Source organism: Chelonoidis abingdonii, chromosome 8 (assembly GCF_003597395.2).
Source record: "Chelonoidis abingdonii isolate Lonesome George chromosome 8, CheloAbing_2.0, whole genome shotgun sequence".
NCBI lineage: Eukaryota > Metazoa > Chordata > Testudines > Testudinidae > Chelonoidis > Chelonoidis abingdonii.
The window spans coordinates 88,013,976-88,028,343 of record NC_133776.1 but is presented as its reverse complement, the minus strand read 5'-3'; the positions used below and the strand labels follow the sequence as shown (position 1 = coordinate 88,028,343).

At 41.3% G+C, this 14,368-nt stretch overlaps 1 long non-coding RNA gene across 2 annotated transcripts in view; it reads left to right on the top strand.

The window, feature by feature from the left end:
- The window catches only part of LOC116829394 (uncharacterized), a 46,971-nt gene that overhangs the window by 23,219 nt on the left and 9,384 nt on the right, over positions 1-14,368 (top strand). The window contains exon 4 of one of the 2 annotated variants that reach the window (XR_012656439.1): positions 14,031-14,083. The exons of the other annotated variant lie outside the window; for it this stretch is intronic. This is a non-coding gene — a long non-coding RNA (uncharacterized LOC116829394). The remainder of the gene's footprint in view (positions 1-14,030; positions 14,084-14,368) is intronic. 2 annotated transcript variants of the gene reach the window in all.

Below are 14,368 nucleotides of genomic sequence, written 5' to 3'. Positions count from 1 at the left end.
GCTTGTCACGCAGCACTGTTCTGAGTCCCTGCTGTGGCCTCTGTCTATCATAGCCTGGAGATTTTTTCAAATGCTTTGTCATTTCATCTTCTGTAACGGAGCTCTGATAGAACAGATTTGTCTCCCCATACAGCGATCAGATCCAGTATCCCCCCTACGGTCCATGCTGGAGCTCTTTTTGGATTTGGGACTGCATTGCCACCTGTGCTGATCAGAGCTCCACGCTGGGCAAACAGGAAATGAAATTCAAAAGTTCGCAGGGCTTTTCCTGTCTACCTGGCCAGTGCATCCAAGTCCAGATTGCTTTCCAGAGCGGTCACAATGGTGCACTGTGGGATACCGCCCGGAGGCCAATACCGTCGATTTGCGGCCACACTAACCCTAATCCAACGTGGCAATACCGATTTCAGCGCTACTCCTCTCATCAGGGAGGATTATAGAAACTGGTTTAAAGAGCTCATTATATTGATATAAAGGGCCTCATTGTGTGGACGGGTGCAGGGTTAAATCAGTTTAACGCTGCTAAATTCAGTTTAAACGCATAGTGTAGACCAGACCTAGGACCTGATCCTGCAACTAGATCTATGCTCCTAGGCAGCAGCCTCTGTGCTTATGCACAGCCCACTGAAGAAGCACTTCCATGTCCTCATTCAAGAAATAAACAAGAACTATGAATTATTAATGATAATAAAAGACACAATTCCTTAGAATATGAAGGAATTTGATGTGTTGGTGGGATAAACAGTGAAAGGAAAACCTCTTGTTAAACAAATATTAGGTAAATATGCCTGATTATTCGTCATATTGCAAATAAAAAAATACCTTTTCTTTTCACATATTTAATTGATAATATCCTGCTTCCTGCACCTAAAAGTTCAATTCATTTTAAAATAATCATTTAGAGTTTCTGTTAATTGGCTGAACTGATGCTGAGTAGCACAAGTGCTCCTATTTTGGGAATGGGAGCAGGTTGGAAGGACTTTAGGGTGGAGCCAGGGGCTCGTACATATTTATTTCTTTTCCCCTGTAGGCTGCTTTAAAGAGAACCTTTACCATCTGGTGCTACTGTATTTTCACAGGTAAAAACAGCAAGCAACGTTGTATAAAAATCTGTCTACAATATTTGAGAGAATATGTTTCTATTCCCTCCCTCCACCCTTAAACCAGATTCTGTTCTCACACTGTAAATCTAGAGTAACTTCATTGAAGTCAATGGGACCATTTAGTAAGGCAATCAAGGTTTGGCCCTTTCATATTGTTGCTAGTGTATTCTGAATTAATTAAATAATTTCTACATATTGAAATGTAGTACTTTACACCATATTTTATCACTCTTATCCCAAGATCTGGTCTTTTGTCACATGTACACACTCATGCAGACTCTTCCCTGGTATCAGGGCAAGGATCTTTAGCTACATTTTAAAAATGGTTTGTTAATTCATGTTACAGGAAATGTCTCTCACTAAGTATCAAGTTTTATGCATTGGCACTGTTGTGGATATCAAGGCAGTGGAAGCCAATGATATCTGAAACTGCGAAGTTAAAACTCGCATAACGGTCTGCTCAGAGTCAGTGTACAGAAACTGGTAAAATAATTTTTTATCTGTCTCAAAACAGTATGAAATGCCTTCCCTGCCAAATCTGCAACAAGGACCAGATTTTCAAAAGCAGTGTCTAAAATTGTGCTCTGGTTTGCACATTGGATGTGTGTATGCAAACTGCACTTGTAGGTATACATATGTATACAGAAATGAGTGCACCTTTTTCACAGTTGTCTGTAAATGGCCTATTCTGCTGAGTTTGCTATACAAGTTACAAGATATAGTAATTGGGGTTTGTATACACATTCAAGTTATTGTGCATACAAAAACATATGCATGAAAAATACCAACATAAAATTGCCTGCACTATTTATAGGCCTCAGAAATGGAGCGTTATAGAAATCATTAGTAGGCATGGAAGGATTAGATTTTTATAGGTAAATGTCAATAAATATCAGTTTTCACACAAACTAATGAAAAAATCCATAGAGAATCAAAATTTACAGATAGTCAAAATAAGAAAAAAGCTGCTTTAGAACTTATTTGAGTTTAATTTAGGGACATTTTCTGTGTATATTTTGACATATGATGTAGACAATTTGTGTTTTAACATTTATAAAGCTCTTTAACTTTTTGAATATCAACATCTACTGTCATTAAATCATTATTGTGACACTTGCTATAATTTTCCCAACTGTGAAAATTTAAAATCAGTAAATTTGAAAAATTCTTAAAACCCATTATTTTGCACAACTTTAAAATTTAAATAGATAAAAATAAAAAATGCTTTTTCATCACAATTATTGTTAAAAATCAAATTCTGCCAAACCTAAGGATAAATAATGCAGTTCTTTGGTAAACTGGTTTAATTTTTGCATACTGAGATGACTCTAGGACAGGGGTATACAACCTATGGCACACGTGCCGAAGGTGGCACGCGAGCTGATTTTCAGTGGCACTCACGCTGCCTGGGTCCTGGCCACCGGTCCTGGGGGCTCTGCATTTTATTTTAATTTTAAATGAAACTTCTTAAACATTTTAAAAACCTTATTTACTTTACATACAATGATAGGTTAGTTATATATTATAGACTTAAAGAAAGAGACCTTCTAAAAACATTAAATTAGAGTGAATAAATGAAGACATGGCACACCACTTCTGAAAGGTTGCCGACCTCTGCTCTAGGATTTCATATGAAGAGGAGTACCTGGAAGGATTTATAGTCTTCTGGGCTGTGCCAAGTGGCAACAGTTTGGCCCTCAGCAATGTCTTTAATGCCACAAAGGCACCTTTTGTGTACACTGCCTGACCCAAAGGTGATAGAGCTCACTTGTTGAGTCAAGACAACTGATCAGGCTTGTTTATGAAATATTTTCAATGGATTCATACAGTTGTTTAGCTGACACCAGAGAAGCAGACTGTGCAAATGTACTGTTTAGGAGAATCCTTAGCTTCTGACTCACATACAAGTTCAGAGTTTTAAATGAATGACAAAGGGGCATTGGGTTCATGGCTCAACATGCCAGTGAACTGGAATGCTAACTCTACTATAGTCACAAACTACAGTAATGTAGAATCAGATGCTCACTAGCATGTTGAAGATTGTGATTTTTTAAAGCATATGATATTTGTAATTAAGTAAAGAGTTCCCTTCATCTGGATGTATCAGAGGCAGGGTGAGATGTAGACATGGAACTAAAACAAAATAAAACTTGTTTGTCTGTCCCACACAATTTTAAAACATATACTGAAGTATGTAACCAGGTTTCTAAGCCGTTCAAATTAAACACTCTCCATGCACTGTCCATTCCATCATTCCTTAGTCCAGCTGAAAGTGTAAATTGCTCGTTAGAAAGTCCTCTTGTGAAGAAATAGATGGACAAAAATTGGCCTTCTATCACTGAGCCTGCTGTTGGCCAGTAAAACATTAATCTCCTAAAAATGCAGATCTATATTACTAGTGAACATGTGTGTTTAAATGAAAGAGCAGGTGGATTTATTATCTTTTGAAATAGTATTGATTCATTTTTGGGACAAATCCTGCCCTCTGCTCCATGGATGAGGAGCACCTCACGCAGTGAAAACATAGTAGTAGTGGGTTGTTTCAGGATCTGGAAAGATTACACAGTGGGCATGGTGCTCCTTGTACAGCACAGAGCCCTGATTCCCATCTGGTAGCAGGTAATATCAGGGGAAGAGTGCAGGTGGGACTCGTAGATGGATCATTATGTTGAACTACCAGCCATTGCCTCCTGTGAAGTCAGGGCAGCCTCAGGTGGTGGCAGTGGCAATGTAATAGGTCCTCTGTCACTTCACAGTACATGGTGAAGAGTTCCCTGTCTCTCTGCCCCAAGGAGATCTTCATTTTCAGCTCAGTGACTCAGGTTGGATGCATTGAACAAGGTTTGGTCCTTAATGCTGAGATATCTACTACCAATAAAATACCTGCTAACAAGGAAAATGAAACCACTTACTGAAAGTTTGGAAAACTTGTGATATAGCCATAATGAAAGCAATCCTTAATAAACATGATATATAAAAAGATCTTTAATAAACTCTGTCTGTATATTCATACATTAGAGAGACAAGGTAGGTGAGGTAATATCTTTTATTGAACCAACTTCTGTTGGCAAGCGAGACAAGCTTTCAAGCTTACACAGAGCTCTTCTTTAGGTCTGGAAAACTTACTCAGAGTGTCATAGCTCTGAGTAAGTTTCCCAAACCTGAAAAAGAGTACTGTGGAAGCTTGCATCCACAGAAGTTGATCCAATGAAAGATATTACCTTACTCACCTTGTCTCTCTAATATCCAGGGACTGACATGGCCCTGCATATCCATACATTAGTAATACATTGCCAAACTGGAAACCATTACTAGTCTTTACTCAAACAACACTCCAGCTGAGTACAGATGGGCATTTTCCTTGAGTAAAACCTCATTAAAGACTTTAGCATGTGCCCCCTAACATTGTTCAGTGTTATGCCAACAAGTCATATTGTCAGTAATGAGACTTGGAATCAAACTCTTCCCCAGCTATTTTGCAATTGTAGTCTCTCCTGAAGCAAGAAGCCCACCCATTTACCATTCTCAGGAGATTTATGGTGACTTCCTTTATCCATTAGTTGTGTAAAGAGGAGTTTTCATTAGTCATCCCTCCTCCTCATTAGGGAGGAACTAATCCCTTTAAAATACTTTTTCCTGATTACTGCAACATTGTGTTTTGAATTTTGCCTGCAGTGAAGTTGGTACATTTATCTCTAAGCAAAAACATATTTATTCAGAATTATAAGACTGCATGGCAGAATGGATCTTCTCTTACAAGGATTAAATTAAATGCATTCTGTACCAATAATTGAGCAAAACTACAACTGGTAAAACATCTCCTTAATAGTTTGTTTTGTAGAACAATTATTCACATAAACGTCCTACATAAGGAGAAAAATAGATGCTTTAAAGCTTAACTTCCTGCATGAGTCCTCAGTGCATTTCAGCACATGCTGTACACATCTGTTTATAAACCCCATTTAAGCTAATGGGACTTAAGTATATGCTTATGTGTGTTTCTGAATCAAGGCCTAAGGGACAGCCTGATATTTATGATGTATAGACTTTCTAGAAATGAACTCTGGAGGAATTTGCTGAAGTGTGAAAGTACATTAAAAACATGTAAGAATGCAAAACTGCCATTAAACCATATCTAATTATGTAGGATGCAAATACTGTAGATAGAAAACAATTAATCTGAGACTGTGTTAAGCTTCCTGAATTTCATTTTCCACTTGCACACTGTGCACCCACGGGCAAGCCTATTCCTGAGAAGTGCTGCATGTCTCCACTGAGCTGCAGAGCACCTCAGCCTCCATCAAACTTTGGAGAGCTTGTCACATATTTGTGATGAAATCATTCTTTACTGATGAGGTTGTCGTTCAGCACCTTGTGGGATAAGTCCATAAAAATTCTTGAAATACAAAATATTTACTATTCATTATCTTTTTGTCAATCTGACCCAGTGTGTCAAAACAGTATTTGCTAATAGCCAATTGAATTAAAGCCGAATGACTATAATGGTCTCCTCCCTTTTTATATAATTACTGTCTTTACTTCGTTACATGTTCTCCTTACCCAACACAAAAACCAAACCCTGTATATGAGGAAAATCCTCAGGATACATTCGATTGTGCAATACTTATTTTTTTTAACGTATTTTCATTTTAACTTACGTCCAACTGCAGGGAGAACTGTAGGGAGAACACTCTGTAACTGCAGGGAGAACACTCCAGGGAGAACACTGCAGGGAGAACACTCCAGGAAACATTTTAGATTAAGAGATCAATGTAATTTATGATTCTGACATTATTCATTTTTTATAACTCAGTGAAATATATCTTTGTTTACCACTACTCTGTTAGCTCATTATATTTTCAGTTTTGAAAAGGAATAAAGTATATAGATAAATTAACAATGGACTCAAAACACAAAGAAAGAAAGAAATTACTCTGAATGTTGTACTCCTATCTCTTCTGTCCAAAGTACAGAAATTAGAAAAGAGCAGATTGAACTATTAAGTGATCCTATTTCTAATTCTGGAGTATAGGAGTGCAAGAAAAAAATTAAGCATCAGGTAATACTTAATTGATTGTACTGCTTACAGTATGACTTAGTAGTCAGAATGGTGAACTGGGAGCTAGGATTTACTGAGGCCAGGATTTCTCCCTCTGTGTAACAATAGGCAAGTCGGTTGGGTCCTGATTCTATAGCCACCCGACACATATCTTCTCAGTGAAGTCAATGGGGTTCTGTGCACAATGCCACTGCAAGATTGAGGCCTTAAACCTTATATGCTTCAGTTTAGCTATCTTTAAAATGGGGATGATACTACTTGCCATAAAGGGATGTTGGGGCATTTAGTTAATGTCTACGTACTTTGAGATGATCAGATGAAAAGCACCACAAAAGTGCAAGTTATATGACACTTTAGAAACCTAGACACAAATGAAGCTTTCAGACTAGATGTCAGCACTAGGATAACATTTCTAATAATTATGTTCTTCCCCCCTTTTTTCTGTATAACTTCTGTTATATGACAGCAGTAGACTATTCTAAGCATTCTGCACGGGAACAACTTGATAGTTCACAGGTGGCACGTATTATTTGGCTGTTGACTTTGTCCTTTCTGCCTCACCGCACACCTGAGGTACTTTTTTATGTGTTTGTGTTCGGTTTATACAGTGTGCCCATCACCAAAGTCTCTAGGCATAGAAATCCTCCAAGAGTCTGATACAATAACCACTGAAGTCAATGAAAAAAATTCCACTGATTTCAGTGGCTTTTGAGATCAGATTCCAGAAACTTGCTACTTGTGTTCCTGAATTGTTTTAATTGTTTTGTGTGTGTTTGTCCAAATTGTGGTATCCCTTAGAGACTGATCCAACTGCCAGTGTACAGACAGAGGACTGTCAGACCCTAGCAGCTTTCACTAGCATTGATGGGAGGTGTTTGCTTATAAATGAAGGCAGACTATAATCCTAAATGTCTAGCCTACTCTGCATCCTTCTTTGTTATGGTTTTCAATAGGATATTTCACTTACATATAAAATGTGTGATGAACTTTTATTCTATTTTGTTTGAATTTTCTCCACATATGCTTCTTATAGTTGTTTATTAATATACGTTTCCCTATCTTTATGGTGAGGAAAAGCTTTTCTTGGAATGTTGTACATATTTTGTGTCATTAGCTCTTGTATCTACTGATCTTTTTATTTATTTTTTGTGAGTACGCTTGTTTCTTTTGTTAGGAAGACATTCAGAGACGGTTATGCTAAAAGAAATACAAAATAACTGGACAGAGATTATTGATACAATAAACACATAGTTAAATAAACACATAAAGCTCCTACTAGGCCTAAATACCACAGGAAGACTGAACAACCACATACCATATTAGGAAACTCTTGAATAGTCTTCTATCCTCTGCCCATATTTGCATTGTGCAAAAATGGAATTTACCCATGGCACTAAAAATGCAAGAAAAGATCAAGGAAGGCTCACAAGGCAAAACTATAGGAAGTTTTGCTTTCAAATCTTTATAACCTGGGGAAAAATGTGGACTCCCTAGTCAGTTCTTTGTAAAATCTGTGCTACAGTTTTTATTTGCAATGCACAAGCCATGTAATTCAGCTAGCTGTAGCAGAAATATACTTAATCTTGGTTTTATTACCAGTAAAATATTTTTACAGGTTGGCCTAGATCAGGGGTCAGCAACCTCTGACACGTGGCTCGCCAGGGTAAGCACCCTGGAGGGCTGGGCCCAGTTTGTTTATCTGCCACGACAGCAGGTTCGGTGGACCCCAGCTCCCACTGGCCATGGTTTGCCGTCCCAGGCCAATGGGGGCAGCGGGAAGCGCCATGGGCTGAGGGATGTACTGGCCATTGGGTTCCCGCTGCCCCCATTGGCCTCGGACAGCAAACCATGGCCAGTGGGAGCCGTGGTTCACCAAACCTGCCGACTCGGCAGATAAACAAACTGACCCGGCCCGCCAGGGTGCTTACCCTGCCAAGCCACGTGCCAGAGGTTAACTACCTCTGGCCTAGATACTATGGTGAGGGATGCTTTTCAAATGTGAGAGATAAATAGAATATGAAAAGGTCAGATACTTTGTGGCTGCAAATAGTTGTGGGTGCAATTCTGAATCTACATTTATATGCACATCAAGTACAAGAAGAGTACAATCAGACATTTAAATGTTTTGCGTGGTGTGATGGGACGGATCGGCTCCGCACTGGTATGGAGGGGGTTAATCCTTCCCTCCTAGCAGAGGAAACCCCACCCCTGAAGCTCTTCTGGGCATGTGCCACCTGGAAGTCAAGTATAAAAGCCTGCAGAGCTGCTCAGTCAGGGCTGACTGCTGAGGACGAAGGACACTCGACAGGAGTTCTAGCCCAGGAGCCATTACAGCCCTTACCTACAAGAGCTGCAGAGCCAGAAGCTTGGACCAGAGGCCTACCGCTACCGGAACCCCAGGGAGTGTCAGGTGCTGAGGAGCCAGGAGACCCTGATACCAGAGTCACTTCCTGCAGGAGAACCAGGAGGAAGTGACCCAGGGAGGGTGAGGGAGTGTTTTGGTAGGATTCCCTGCTGACCTTGTGGTGGACTGCTCTGCTGCTGTCAGGGCTGTAGGTCAGGGCCCGGTGGAGTTGGATAGGCCTGGGCCCCCCTACTGGGGGCTGCCAACTCCTTGTGATGGCCCGCAGGCACCAGCCACTAGGTCCCCTGTTTTGCCTCCAAAGGTAGCTGTATTGACTCTGGCTGCTAGGCCTTGCTATCCCACCAGAGCAGGAGAATTAGGTGGACTCTAGCCATTGGGATTCACTGCCCTGGGGGCACATTGAATGGACTCTGGCTGCTAGGCTGCATTACCCCACTTGGGAAGAGTCAATAGGTGGACCCTGGCCATTTGGCCACATCATGTGGACTACTGGGGCGACTTAGAAAATGGATGTAGGCATAGAAAGACGGAGTTACCTCCCTTCCCCCAACTTAAGGGGTCAATGAGGTACAAAGACTGCCACAAGTGGCATTTTCAAAAGCACTCAGCACTGAAGAAAAACTGCCATTGACTTGAATAGGAACATAATTACCAATGCTGAACAAAAAATTACACGTGCCTGCAAAATTTTGAGTACAAAAGCAGAGGCTTGAGTCAGGCCAGGTTGAAATTCAGCACTGCATCATTCAAATATTTGTCTATATAAACAGTTACAGTAGTGGGTGGCAAGCTGATGTGTAAATCTATCTCACACTAGCCTGCTGTGCAGTAACTGTCCACATGGACCCTCTGCCATGCGCTAAAAGTACCCTAGTGCCCTTTGTTCTATTCCCATTTCAAAGTGAGTAGATCAAAGTGGCAAAACTTTCAGTGCACAGTAGCAGGTGCCATATGGATAGTTAGAACAGGGCGGGCTAGTGTGATGTATATTTACACCTCAGTTTGCCATGCACTAATTGTTCATATAGACTTGGCTCTTATATTGTGTCTGTACTTGACATTCAACTTGAAACTAGGGTAAATTTAATCAGGACAAATTGCAGCTGTTTTTATCTACACTTGGGCTTTACAATGTTGCAGCTACACTGGTCAATGGGTTACCAGTGGCTGAAACAGGGATAATTCCCAATATAAACAGAGAGAAATCTGAAACTGGAATACCTATTCACTGAGTGAAGGGATTATAAATTCCAGAGGAAGAATTTCTTTGTGGATTAAATTTTGAAGTACATTTTCAGTGAAGACACTGTCTGCCTATGTGGATAATTCTCATTCTTACAGTGCTCTGGAGTACAACATAGAACAAATGATGATTCATTCTTTCCAAACACATCACCTCTCCTTAAACAGGATGATTAATACCAATATTTCTTTACCGGGAGACTCTATATTTATTTTTTATCAAAACCAGACTGAGTTACCATAGTAAAGAGATGTTTGAATCTTTTCAATTTCACTTAACATACAGACCACTGTATGATTTGTTTTTGTCTGGCATGCAGAAATAAGAGTCCTCATTTGCATGCAATAATTTAAGTACTTGTCTGTCTCAGACTCTGAACAGAGAAAAATGCCTTCTGTTTTTCTGCTGTGGAAACATGCTGTTGAGTCAAGGTGAGAGATTCCTTGAGTAGGGCAGGACTTGGCACAAGGAAGAAGTAGGAGTAAGGCCAGCCTGTCTTTACACGTATAAGCAAAGATTTAAAGGAACTGAAGCACTCATGATCCTCATGTTTGAAGGATGTCCTAATGTAGTTACAATAGCAATTAAATTGTGCAATCATTCTTGTTCTTTGCTAGTTCCCATGAGGCAAAGATGGTCACAGTGCTGCCTGTGGGCCAAATGAGGCCCACAGAGTTCTGTAGTGGGCCCACAGTTACCTTTGTCTTTAATATGGAAGTATGGTCCCTGGAGACTACACATCCCAGTATTCAATGCTGCATCTAGATCTGAACAACATTGAATGCTGAGGTCTTCAGTCTCAGTTCACATCTGTATATTACACATGAGGATGACTTCAGTGAGTTTCATTTTATGTGAATCATGTATGGCCCTTAGGCTTATGACAAGCTGTCAATGCTGCTTTCAGTTATCGTTCCCCTGCCATGGAGTAATTTGCTCTTTGAATTATTAATAATCAAACCCAGCTAGGAAATTCCTGTACCTTCTGCAAAAATAGTCAACTGTTGCAAAGGGGATGGGAGGGATCACTTAATAAACAAAGGTAAAATTAAGCAAAAATGGTGAGAACTATACTTTTTCAAAAATATTTATTTCTGAATAAGTATTCCCTCTTCTAATTAGATCATCATTAGCCAAGCAAATAGTATTCTTTAAGCCAATTATCTGCAGATGATCATGGGACAATACTTAGGGTACGTCTACACTACGGGATTAGTCCGATTTTACATAAACCGGTTTTGTAAAACAGATTGTATAAAGTCGAGTGCACGCAGCCACACTAAGCACATTAATTCGGCGGTGTGTGTCCATGGTCTGAGGCTAGCGTCGATTTCCGGAGCGTTGCACTGTGGGTAGCTATTCCGTAGCTATCCCATAGTTCCTGCAGTCTCCCCTGCCCCTTGGAATTCTGGGTTGAGATCAGTTGTGATGGAGGCACATGTCATTGTCGAAGCGCGTGCCAACTGCACTGGTTCATCGGGGTACTGTCGTGTACAGCCTTGCACCATCTAAAATACCATTCACCCTACTTCCCCCGGAGAGGGGACAGCGGGGACGCGACCGGCCCAGGGGGAGCAGAAGCGGGAAACGCACCCCGAACAGCCACACCAACCCGAAAAACCAAAACACGCAACAACGGCCCCTAGCACCTCACCGCCGAACAGAACCACGCGAACAAAACCCACCCCCACCCGACCATCCCACCAATCCTTGCGAAATAAAAGCACCCTTTCACCAAAAAAACCCTTCCGCGTGCCCTGGATGCTGCAATGCTCGGGCCACACATTGACGCACAGATTCAAGCTTTTAAATTTTTTTTACTGTCCGTAGTTGTTACGTGGATGGCCTGACTCTGGGCGTACCCTTTGCAGCGATCACCGCGCCATTCGTTGTGCTTTTGCGATATAGCAGGCGTATCTGTCATTCTGTCACGTTCTGCTTCAATGGGCCTACTGGCTTGAGTCGGCAGGGTTGCAACAGGCAAAACTCGTTGGGAAGACCGCCATAGGTCAATCCTCCCTTTAGTGATCTAAAATAGACGTGCATCCGTTGCCTAGATATAGAGGCAAGTTAGTAGTAGAGTAACCAGGTTAAGAGAGCACAACACTGCATAGGCTCGTCAGATCCCGAGAAAGATAGCTGCATTGCCACCGACGGGGATTTGCGCATGCTAACAGTACGCCACCCCGTGCTTCCTCCTCCCCTTCCTTGGGCTTACCTTGGCGTGTCCCCCATTCTGTGTTCCGATGAAATTGATACAGTAATTGCAGAATAAGCAACACGTTGACTTTTTTAGTTAGGCGATAACAAATGGAGGCCGGGGGGTGCAGTCTCCGCTGTATAACAGTCGGCTTCAGAACATTAAGCGGTGTGGGCTGAGAGGTGCCCGCAAGTATCCGCTGCTATGAATTTGTCCAGTGGCAGTTGCACGAATCTTCTTTTACACATAGGATGGGACTGATGGAGCTCAGCCCCAGTTGCTATGATGAGGATGGGTTACAAGCCATTTCTGTACTCATGTATGGAATGGACCAGGGATCATTATTTTTTACCAGGCTGCCGACTGCACCGGGAGGCCATCTCAGGAGCACTTCGACGGACGCTGATAGTGTTGATCGCAGGATAGCATTCTATTGTACTGTCTGCCATGGGGAGGGGAAGATAGAGGATACTGCTCTTCACTGCTGCCAGCATCGGTCTACCACCAGCATTCAGTAGACATAGATGCAGGTTGAATGTGAAAAGTTCAAGAACGTCTTTCTTTCCCTAATTTTTCGTGTTCATGTGGTGGGGAAGGTTTGGAGTCTATAATTGTGAGTATACCCTTGAACCTGCCGGACATGTGTTTTGACTAGCCGGGTGTTTCAGCAGATTGCAATTTTCGGGACTGCTGTGGATAGTGAGATGTTGGAATGTCTGCGTACTCCCTCTCCTTCCTCCATCGCGTCATTTTGATTCTTTTGGTTCTTATGTTGTATACGCAAAACTATGTAGCATGGGATTTTTTCAACGCTTTGGCTTTCGTTTCTTATGGAGCTGTATAGACCAGATTGTTCTCTACGCGATCAGATCCGTATTCCCGTTATGCCCATGCTGCGCGCTCTTTTGCTTTGGGCTGCATCGGCCACCGTGTGAAGAGCTCTGAACAGGATGTAATTCAAAAGTTCCGGGGTTTCCGATTTACTGGCCGACTGCATCCGAGTTCAGATTGCTGTCCAGAGCGGTCACAGCGGTGCACTGTGGGATACCGCCCGGAGGCCAATACCGTCGATTTGCGGCCACACTAACCCTAATCCGATATGGTAATACAGATTTTAGCGCTACTCCTCTCATTGGGGAGGAGTACAGAAACCGATTTAAAGAGCCCTTTATATCGATATAAAGGGCCTCATAGTGTGGACGAGTGCGCCGTTAAATCGGTTTAACACTGCTAAAATCAGTTTAAACGCGTAGTGTAGACCAGGCTTTATACTGAAAGAATACATGTATTTTAGGAAAGGAATGTAGAGCAAAGGATTGTGAGCCAGGACTTCCAGGTCTGTTTTGAGTTGTTCTGTGACCTTGCTTTCCTGGCATAAAAACTAATCAGAGGAAGCATTTGCCTAAATGTGGTAACTGATGTTTAGGTCAAGAATTAATAAGTGTAAGGGAAGAAGAGCTGGAGTTGGGGCCTCACAACCCTGGTGGTCACAGAGACCTTTGATTTGGGGGAAGTAGTAGAATTTCAGCTTCCCTGAGCAAGACTATTTAGTTTTGTAAGCATTGGGGTTGGAATGCACAAAGAGATGGGCTTCACTTTTAGAGCAGTAATTTGTGGAGATGGAGTGGCCTAAAGTTTCACATACACCCTCTCTCCCCAGACAAACTCTGTGTAAAACGGGTCAAGTTTGGAGTATATTGCAAAGAATAATTTTGCTAACCCTCTCCAAAATTCTTAACTAACCCTGTACTGTTTGTTATGCAAATGGTGGACAAATTGGTTCTCAAAGAGAGTGGGCAAATTTTAAAAAAATGTTTTTCAGGGCTTCCCAAAAATGTTAAGGCCACCTCTCATGGAAAGCATAGTATAGGGTCTCTTTTGATTGATTCAGGAATATTGGCCAAATGGCCCAAAGGATTCTTTCCCTGTCCAGTAGTACCTGTCTGAGTTACTGTGATTTACACTTAATTTCTTTGATATTTTTACCTCTGTCTCCTTTAGTTGATTAGTGAATTTTACTTGGTACTTTCATGTCCTTTCCTTTTTTTTTTTTTCCATAGGAATGTGAGCTTCCTGCCTCAAAATTTTGTAATGGAAAAGGAAAACTTATGATGTAGGTGGGATCCATTTCTAGAAGTATCCTTGTTAGAACTGGAAACATGCCTTATTTGCCTGCTGAATTATTTTGTGAATATATCAATCTACATTTCCTGGGATTTTCTGTATGAAACAGATGCACTTTTTTGCACGCACGTTTGAAGAGAGTAGGCCTATATGCTATAGGAAAAACTGCAAAAATTAATTATGTGAAGGAGTGTGAGAGATTATTTGGATAAAAGTAGGAAGTTTAAACATTTTACTTTCTTTATCTCGAATGAACTTTGCCTTAAGGTATATG